At 36.8% G+C, this 9,067-nt stretch overlaps 1 non-coding gene across 1 annotated transcript; it reads right to left on the bottom strand.

The window, feature by feature from the left end:
• Positions 1-1,192: 1,192 nt before the first annotated feature.
• On the bottom strand, positions 1,193-1,300 carry LOC148573113 (small nucleolar RNA R71). Its single transcript, XR_015905834.1, has one exon. It is a non-coding gene; the product is annotated as a small nucleolar RNA R71 (small nucleolar RNA).
• Positions 1,301-9,067: the final 7,767 nt, after the last annotated feature.

The following is a 9,067-nucleotide window of genomic DNA, read 5'->3' as shown; positions in this document are numbered from 1 at the left end:
TCAAATCTTTTTAATTTCTTTTTCAATTCTTTTTCAAAATAAATTTCAATCTTATCTTTTTAAAATTTTAATTTCAAAATCTTTTTCTAACTTCTTATCTTTTCAAAATTTATTTTCAAATCTTTTTCAACTAACTACTTGCCTTGCTTGTTTTAATTTTAAAAAAAAGTTTACTATTTTTTATCTTTTTCAAAACCACCTAACTACTTTTCTCTCTCATTAATTTCGAAAACTAACTAACAAATTTTTCAAAAAACTTTTTAATTAATTAATTTATTTAATTTTCAATTTGCTTTTATTTCTTTTCTTAAATTTCGAATTCTAACTTATAATTAAAATAAAAACAAAAACATTTTTCTTTTCTTTTAATTAATATTCGAATACTCGCTCTCTCTCATCTCTTTCTATTTATTTTATTTATTTACTAACACTTCTCTTCTACTCATCTTATAATTCGAATACTCTTTCTCTCTCTCTCTCTCTCTCTCTCTCTATTTCTCTCTCTCTCTCTTTCTCTCTCTGTGTGTGTGTGTGTTCGAATTTCTTCTTCTTCCTTCTTTATTCTATTCTTCTTTTCTTCTGACACATAAAGAAATCTCTATACTGTGACATAGAGGATTCCTCTTCTTTTCTATTCTCTTCTTTTTCATATGAGCAAGAACAGGGATAAAGACATTCTTGTTGAAGCTGATACTAAACCTAAAAAGACTCTGAAGAGGAAGCTAAGAGAAGCTAAAGCACAACACTCTGGAGAGGATCTAACAGAGAATTTTGAAAAAGAAGCAGACATGGCAGCCGAACCCAACAACAATGTTAGAGATGCAAGGAAGATGCTTAGTGACTTTACTGCACCAACTTCCAACTTCTATAGAAGAAGCATCTCAATTTCTGCCATTGGAGCAAACAACTTTGAGCTTAAGCCTCAATTAGTTTCTCTAATGCAGCAGAATTGCAAGTTTCATGGACTTCCATTGGAAGATCCTCATCAGTTCTTAGCTGAATTCTTACAAATCTGTGACACTGTTAAGACCAATGGGGTTGATCCCGAGGTCTACAGACTTATGATTTTTCCCTTTGATGTAAGAGACAGAGCTAGGATATGGTTAGACTCACGACCTAGAGAAAGCCTGAACTCTTAGAAAAAGTTAGTCAATACTTTCTTGGCCAAATTTTTTCACCTCAGAAGATGAGTAAGCTTAGAGTGGAAGTCCAAACCTTCAGACAGAAGGAAGATGAATCCCTCTATGAAGCTTGGGAAAGATACAAGCAATTAATCAGAAAGTGTCCTTCTGACATGCTTTCAGAATGGAGCATCTTATGTATATTCTATGATGGTCTGTTTGAATTGTCCAAGATGTCATTGGACCACTCTGCTGGTGGATCTCTTCATCTGAAGAAAACCCCTGCAGAAGCCCAGGAACTCATTGAGATGGTTATAAATAACCAGTTCATGTATACTTCTGAAAGAAATCCTGTGAATAATGGGATGACTCAGAAGAAAGGAGTTCTTAAGATTGACACTCTGAATGCCATATTGGCTCAGAACAAAATATTGACTCAGAAAGTCAATATGATTTCTCAGAACCTGACTGGATTACAAGCTGCATCCGGTAGTACTAAAGAAGCCTCCTCTGAAGGAGAAGCTTATGACCCTGAGAATCCTGCAATAGAAGAAGTGAATTACATGGGAGAATCCTATGGAAACACTTACAATCCTTCATGGAGGAATCATCCTAATTTCTCATGGAAGGATCAGCAGAAGCCTAATCAAGGCTTCAATAATAATAATGGTGGGAGAAATAGGTTTGGCAATAGCAAGCCTTTTCCATCATCTTCTCAGCAACAGACAGAGAATTCTAAGTAGAGCCTCTCTAACTTAGCAACCATAGTCTCTGATCTATCAAAGACCACTCTCAGTTTTATGACTAAAATAAGGTCCTCCATCAGAAATTTGGAGGCACAAGTGGGTCAGCTGAGTAAATGAGTTATTGAAACTCCTCCTAGTACTCTCCCAAGCAATACAGAAGAGAATCCAAAGAGAGAGTGTAAGGCCATCAATATATCCAAAGTGGCCGAACCTATAGAGGAGGAGGAGGCAGTGATTTCTAGTGAGGAAGACCTCAATGGACGTCCACTGACCACTAAGGAGTTCCCTAATGAGGAACCAAAGGAATCTGAGACTCATACAGAGACCATAGAGATTCCACTGAACTTACTGTTGCCATTCATGAGCTCTGATGAGTATTCTTCCTCTGAAGAGGATGAAGATATTATTGAAGAGCAAGTTGCTCGGTATCTAGGAACAATCATGAAACTGAATGCCTTGGTTCAGCAGAAATTACCTCAGAAGAAACCGGATCCCAGAAGGTTCTTAATACCTTGTACCATAGGTACCATGACCTTTGAGAAGGCTTTGTGTGACCTGGGGTCAGGTATAAACTTCATGCCACTCTCTGTAATGGAATAACTGGGGATCTTTGAGGCACAAGCTGTAAGAATCTCACTAGAGATGCCAGACAAATCAATAAAACAGGCTTATAGACTTGTAGAGGATGTCTTAGTGAAGGTTGAAGGCCTTTACATCCCTGCTGACTTCATAATCCTAGACACTGGGATGGATGAGGATGAATGCATCATCCTTGGAAGGCCCTTCCTAGCCACAGCAAGAGCTGTGATTGATGTGGACAGAGGAGAGTTAGTCCTGCAACTGAATGAGGACTACCTTGTGTTTAAGGCTCAAGGATCTTCCTCTGTAACCATGGAGAGGAAGCATGAAAAGCTTCTCTCAATACAGAGTCTAGCAGAGCTCTCACATTCAAACTCTAAGTTTGGTGTTGGGAGGCCACCATTAAGCTCTGAGTCTCTGTGAAGCTCACTAAGAGCTCGCTGTCAAGCTATTGACATTAAAGAAGCGCTTATTGGGAGGCAAACCAATGTTATTTAATTATATTTATTTTTTTATAGACATTTATTTTCCATTGCCATGTTATGTTTTCTTTAGGTTGATGATCATATGGAGTCATAAAAATAGCTACAGAATTAAAGCGGAATCAAAAATAGCATCAAAAACAGCACACCCTGTAAGACCGTAAGGATAGCAGAATGGGCGTTTAACGCCAGAAATGGCAGCATTCTGGGCGTTCAGAAAAACGCCCAGTAAAGAAGAATTCCTAGCATTTAACGCCAGCCATGGTATCTGGCTGGGCGTTAAATGCCCAAAGAGGCAGTCAAGTGGGCGTTAAACGCCAGAATGGATAGCATTTTGGGCGTTTAACACCATGATGACACAAGGGAGGTAATTTTGTTTCCAATTCGATTTTTTTTTCAATTTTTCATGTTTTAATTCATAATTTTTTGCATTAAACATATTTTAAACGTTCATCTTTCAATTTCTATTTTCAAATATTAATAATCTTTCCAATTCTTTTTTCAATTATTTTCAATTCCTTCCAAAACATTTTCAAAACGTACATATCTTTTCAAATTCTTTTCAACTCTTTTTAATTTTTCTTGTATACAGTAATAAGTTTTCAAAATTAATTGCATCATTTTTCTTCTACTCCCTTCTATCTTAGTTTGCTCGAGGACAAGCAAAACCTTTTAAGTTTGGTATGAAAAAAAGCTTTGCTTTTTGTTTTTCCATAACCATTAATGGCACCTAAGACTGGAGAAACCTCTAGAAAGAGGAAAGAGAAGGCAGTTGCTTCCACCTCCGAGTCATGGGAGATGGAGAGATTCATCTCAAAAGCCCATCACTAGAAAGAGGATGGAGCAAATAAGAGAGCCCACTCATGGACCTCAACAAGAGTATGAGGAAGTCCCTCATCAAGAAATTCCTGAGATGCCTCAAGGGATGCATTTCCCTCCACACAACTATTGGGAGCAACTCAACACCTCTTTAGGAGAATTGAGTTCCAACATGGAGCAACTAAGAGTGGAGCACCAAGAGCACTCCATCATCCTCCATGAAATCAGAGAGGAGCAACAAAGGCAAGGAAGATACATAGAGGAGCTCAAGAACTCCATTGGTTCTTCAAGAGGAAGAAGAAGCCACCATCACTAAGGTGGACCCGTTCTTTAATCTCCTTGTTTATTTTCTTTTCTGTTTTTGGTTTTTATGCTTTATGTTTTGACTATGTTTGTGTCTTCATTACATGATCATTAGTGTTTAATGTCTATGTCTTAAAGCTATGAATGTTCCATGAATCTTTCACCTTTCTTAAATAAAAAAATATTTTCTGAAAAAGAAAAAAGAAGTACATGAATTTCGAATTCTATCTTGAAAATAGTTTAATTATTTTGATGTGGTGGCAATACTTTTTGTTTTCTGAATGAATGCTTGAACAATGCATATTTTTTATAGTGAAGTTTATGAATGTTAAAATTGTTGGCTCTTGAAAGAATAATGAAAAAAGAGAAATGTTATTGATAATCTGAAAAATCATAAAATTGATTCTTGAAGCAAGAAAAAGCAGTGAAAAACACAAAGCTTGCGGAAAAAAAATGGCGAAAAATAAAGAAAAAGAAAGAAAAAGAAAAAGCAAGCAGAAAAAGCCAATAGCTCTTTAAACCAAAAGGCAAGAGCAAAAAGCTAATAACCCTTTAAACTAAAAGGCAAGGGTAAAAAGGATCCAAGGCTTTGAGCATTAATGGATAGGAGGGCCCAAAAGGAATAAAATCCTGGCCTAAGTGGCTAAATCAAGTTGTCCCTAACCATGTGCTTGTGTCATGAAGGTCCAAGTGAAAAGCTTGAGACTAAGTGGTTAAAGTCGTGATCTAAAGCAAAAAGAGTGTGTTTAAGAACTCTGGGCACCTCTAACTGGGGACTCTAGCAAAGCTGAGTCACAATCTGAAAAGGTTCACCCAGTTATGTGTCCGTGGCATTTATGTATCCGGTGGTAATACTGGAAAACAAAATGCTTAGGGTCACGGCCAAGACTCATAAAGTAGCTGTGTTCAAGAATCAACATACTAAACTAGGAGAATCAATAACACTATCTGAATTTTGAGTTCCTATGGATGCCAATCATTCTGAACTTCAAAGGATAAAGTGAGATGCCAAAACTGTTCAGAAGCAAAAAGCTACTAGTCCCGCTCATCTAATTAGAACTAAGCTTCATTGATATTTTGAAATTTATTGTATTTTCTCTTCTTTTTATCCTATTTTGTTTTTAGTTGCTTGGGGACAAGCAATAATTTAAGTTTGGCATTGTGATGAGCGGATAATTTATATGCTTTTTGGCATTGTTTTTAGATAGTTTTTAGCATGTTTTAGTTACTTTTTATTATATTTTTATTAGTTTTTATGCAAAAATCACATTTCTGGACTTTACTATGAGTTTGTGTATTTTTCTATAATTTCAGGTATTTTCTGACTGAAATTGAGGGACTTGAGCAAAAGTCTGATTCAGAGGCTGAGAAAGGACTCCAGATGCTGTTGGATTCTGACCCTCCTGCACTCAAAGTAAATTTTCTGGAGCTACAGAAGCCCAATTGATGCGATCTCAATTGCGTTGGAAAGTAGACATCTTGGGCTTTCCAGCAATATATAATAGTCCATACTTTTCACGAGATTTAATGGCCTAAACTGGCGTTCAACGCCAGTCAGAGAACCTTTTCTGGCGTAAAACGCTGGAACTAGCACCAGAACTGGAGTTAAACGCCCAAACTGGCATCCAAGCTGGCATTTAACTCCAGAAAAGGCCTATGTACGTGTAAAGCTCAATACTCAGCCCAAGCACACACCAAGTGGGCCCCAGAAGTGGATTTCTGCACTATCTGCACTTTAGTTACTCAATTTTTGTAATCCTTAGTAACTAGTTTAGTATAAATACTAGTCTTTCCTACTATATTGGGATCTTTTTGGACTTAAAGCTTATGCCATTTTCACATTTGGAGGCTGGCCACACGGCCATGCCTAGGCTATTTTCTCTTATGTATTTTCCAACGGTGGAGTTTCTACACCTCATAGATTAAGGTACGGAGCTCTGCTGTTCTTCATGAATTAATGCAAGTACTATTGTTTCTCTTTCAATTCACGCTTACTTCTTCTCCAAGATATACTCTCGTACTTAATTCAGTTAAGTCAGAATGAAGGGGTGACCCGTGACAATCACCCACTATCTTCGTTACTCGCTTAGCCAAGATTCGCATGCCTGACAACTACAAGCGGTTTACATGATGTTCAACGTAGTCATTGGACGACAGCCGGAGTATAGTCTCTTGGGTCTCTGATCCACGGATTTGACTTGCCTCTCCTGACAACAGAGCATTCTAATCCGTGAGATTAGAACCTTCATGGTAGAGGCTAGAACCAATTGGCAGCATTCCTGAGATCTGGAAAGTCTAAACCTTGTCTGTGGTATTCTGAGTAGGATCTGGGACGGGATGACTGTGACGAGCTTCAAACTCATGAATGTTGGGTGCAGTGACAGTGTGCAAAAGGATAGAGAGATCCTATTCCGACACAAGTGAGAACTGACAGATGATTAGCCGTGCGGTAGCTGTGCCTGGTATTTTTCATCCGAGACGAGAAATTCGACAGTTGATTAGCCGTACAGAAACCGTACCTGGACCATTTTTACTGAGAGGACGGATGGTAGCCATTGACAACGGTGATCCACCAACATACAGCTTGCCATGGAAGGGAGCACGCATGATTGGATGAAGACAATAGGAAAGCAGAGGTTCAGAAGCAACAAAGCATCTCCAAACGCTTATCTGATATTCCCACCAATGAATTACATAAGTATCTTTATTTTAATTTACGTTTTATTTATCTTTCAATTATCAAAACTTATAACCAATTGAATCCGCCTAACTAAGATTTACAGAATGACCATAGCTTGCTTCAAGCCGGCAATCTCCGTGGGATCGACCCTTACTCGCGTAAGGTTTATTACTTGAACGACCCAGTGCACTTGCTGGTTAGTTGTACGGAGTTGCAAAGGTGTGATTGCAATTTCGTGCACCACCTATTAAGTACATCCTCCACAATTTTCGTAACCTGATAACGCTCACCAACTTGATTAGCACGTAATCGAGCCAATGAGTCATCAGCATTTCGGCCACGATGAATTATTTGAGGATTCTCCCTGGCCCTAAGAGCATCATTTTCATTTTGAAACAAAATTTCAATATCCTCCTGGTTTCCTCTCATATCTTACCGTTCACCTTCATCATAGTCAACAATTCGAACAATCCGCTCTACTTGCCTTGCGAGATGTTCAAACTTCGTCTCGTGATCTGCCATCATAGGATTCAGGATTGTGGTCATTTGTTGGGTTAACAAATTAACCAAATCATGATGACTTTCTTCTACATGTTGTCGAAATACTGCCATTGAATTGAAAGCATTCGATGTAGAACCCACATTATAATCTCGAGAATACTCGGGATATTACTGTGGCATTTGAACACTATTCATCCCAACTGTGCCTCCAAATCTAATCAGAGAGGAAAAACCACTTACTGGTGGTGTATAACCTGGAGGAAGGCCGTAAGAAGGCCAACCAGCGGTTACTTGGGGTTGTGTCGGTATTATGTTACCACGTGGGTGTGTATTATACCCACTATTCCCAGTCTGGACACTGGTAACCACCACACTTTCACTTACAATAATCCCCTCCGAACGTGAAGTAACGTTCGAGGGTTGTGCAACTACTGGTGCATTATCATTTATAGATGAACCACCATTAATATTAGAAACCTCATCCGCCATATGTAGAATCCTTTCACTTAATTGCATACACTATGGCCACATAAAATCATTTGACACACTTAACTTCTCAAATTGTCCCATTGGGATCCGTGACAATTTGTTTTGTCAATTTTTAGCAAATCGAATGTGGTTCGATATCTAATGGTCTGGAAGCAAAACCTACTCCTCTTTGTGAGTACCAGTTTTCTTAAAGTACATCAAAGGACTTTTCGATTTGAACAAAACTTAAGAAAATCTAAAGATGGACAAAAGACTTTGAAAATAAATTGACTAAATTTGAAATGAATTGCATTGAATTAAAATAAAACAGTAAAATGCCTTTGATCAGATCAAAGGACTTTTAAAATTAAAAATAAAGTACTTGAAATGTAAAATTGAACAAAGAAATTAAATGTTGCTTGAAAAATAAAATGGCAAGAACAGTAAAATTTGCATAAAATGTAAATAAAAATGTAAAAACAGTGGAAGGAACCCTACAAAAAAGTAACTCGAACGCAGACTCAATAAGTCGCTAGGATATAAGCGTGCTTGAGTATTTTCTGAAACAAAGTTCCAACCCCTGTTCCTTTGAGTCTTCTCCTATTTATAAAAATCTTCCACCAATTAGATTGAAATGTAACCTCTATGTTCATTAATCCATCAGTAACCATTCCCGCTCCTTTTGCTTGACAAAAGTAACCATTAAGAACAACCTTTGAAACTTGGATCTTTCGACTTCACATTTTGAACATCTTGCTGACCAAACGTGGGAGTTCTAACTCTTGCTCCATATTTCCTACTATAAACTTCCTCGATGCAGACCTTTCCTTTTAGGAGACATGCTTGCTAAATCTCAAATCCAACCCCTCTTCGAAATTAATTATTTTCGACTAACACAATGGGATGTCATCTTAACAACTAATGTGACTCTATAGTCTATACCATGTTCAATAAGAATTTGTTTTAAAATGTCCGGATCCTTCTTTGCCATATGCATTCTAAAATTTTAAATTAGAGCCATTTCATTGAATTTAAAAGAACTAAAACTTTTAAATTATATTTAATTTAAACATAGTTTATCAATGTAAAATAAATTTTTATTTTTTTTAAAAGAAAATTTTGTTTAGTTATTCATTTCTTTGAATTTAATTATTTTTGTTTTTTTCAAAATCAAATAAATTAAATTGATAAATTAAAATCAAGACCTTTTGGATTTTAAATTTGAGAAAAGTTTAATAAGATTTGTGAATATTTAAAAAGAAAAGTTATTAGACAAATTTAACCTAATTATTTAAATAATTTGGTCGAATCAATAGCACCGTAACATTACAACACATCATGCAAAACAAAAAGACAAAAAAAAGGGAA

Source organism: Arachis ipaensis, chromosome B2 (genome assembly GCF_059453495.1).
Source record: "Arachis ipaensis isolate K30076 ecotype BB chromosome B2, ASM5945349v1, whole genome shotgun sequence".
Taxonomy (NCBI): Eukaryota; Viridiplantae; Streptophyta; class Magnoliopsida; order Fabales; family Fabaceae; genus Arachis; species Arachis ipaensis.
This window is presented reverse-complemented; position numbering and strand designations above follow the sequence as displayed.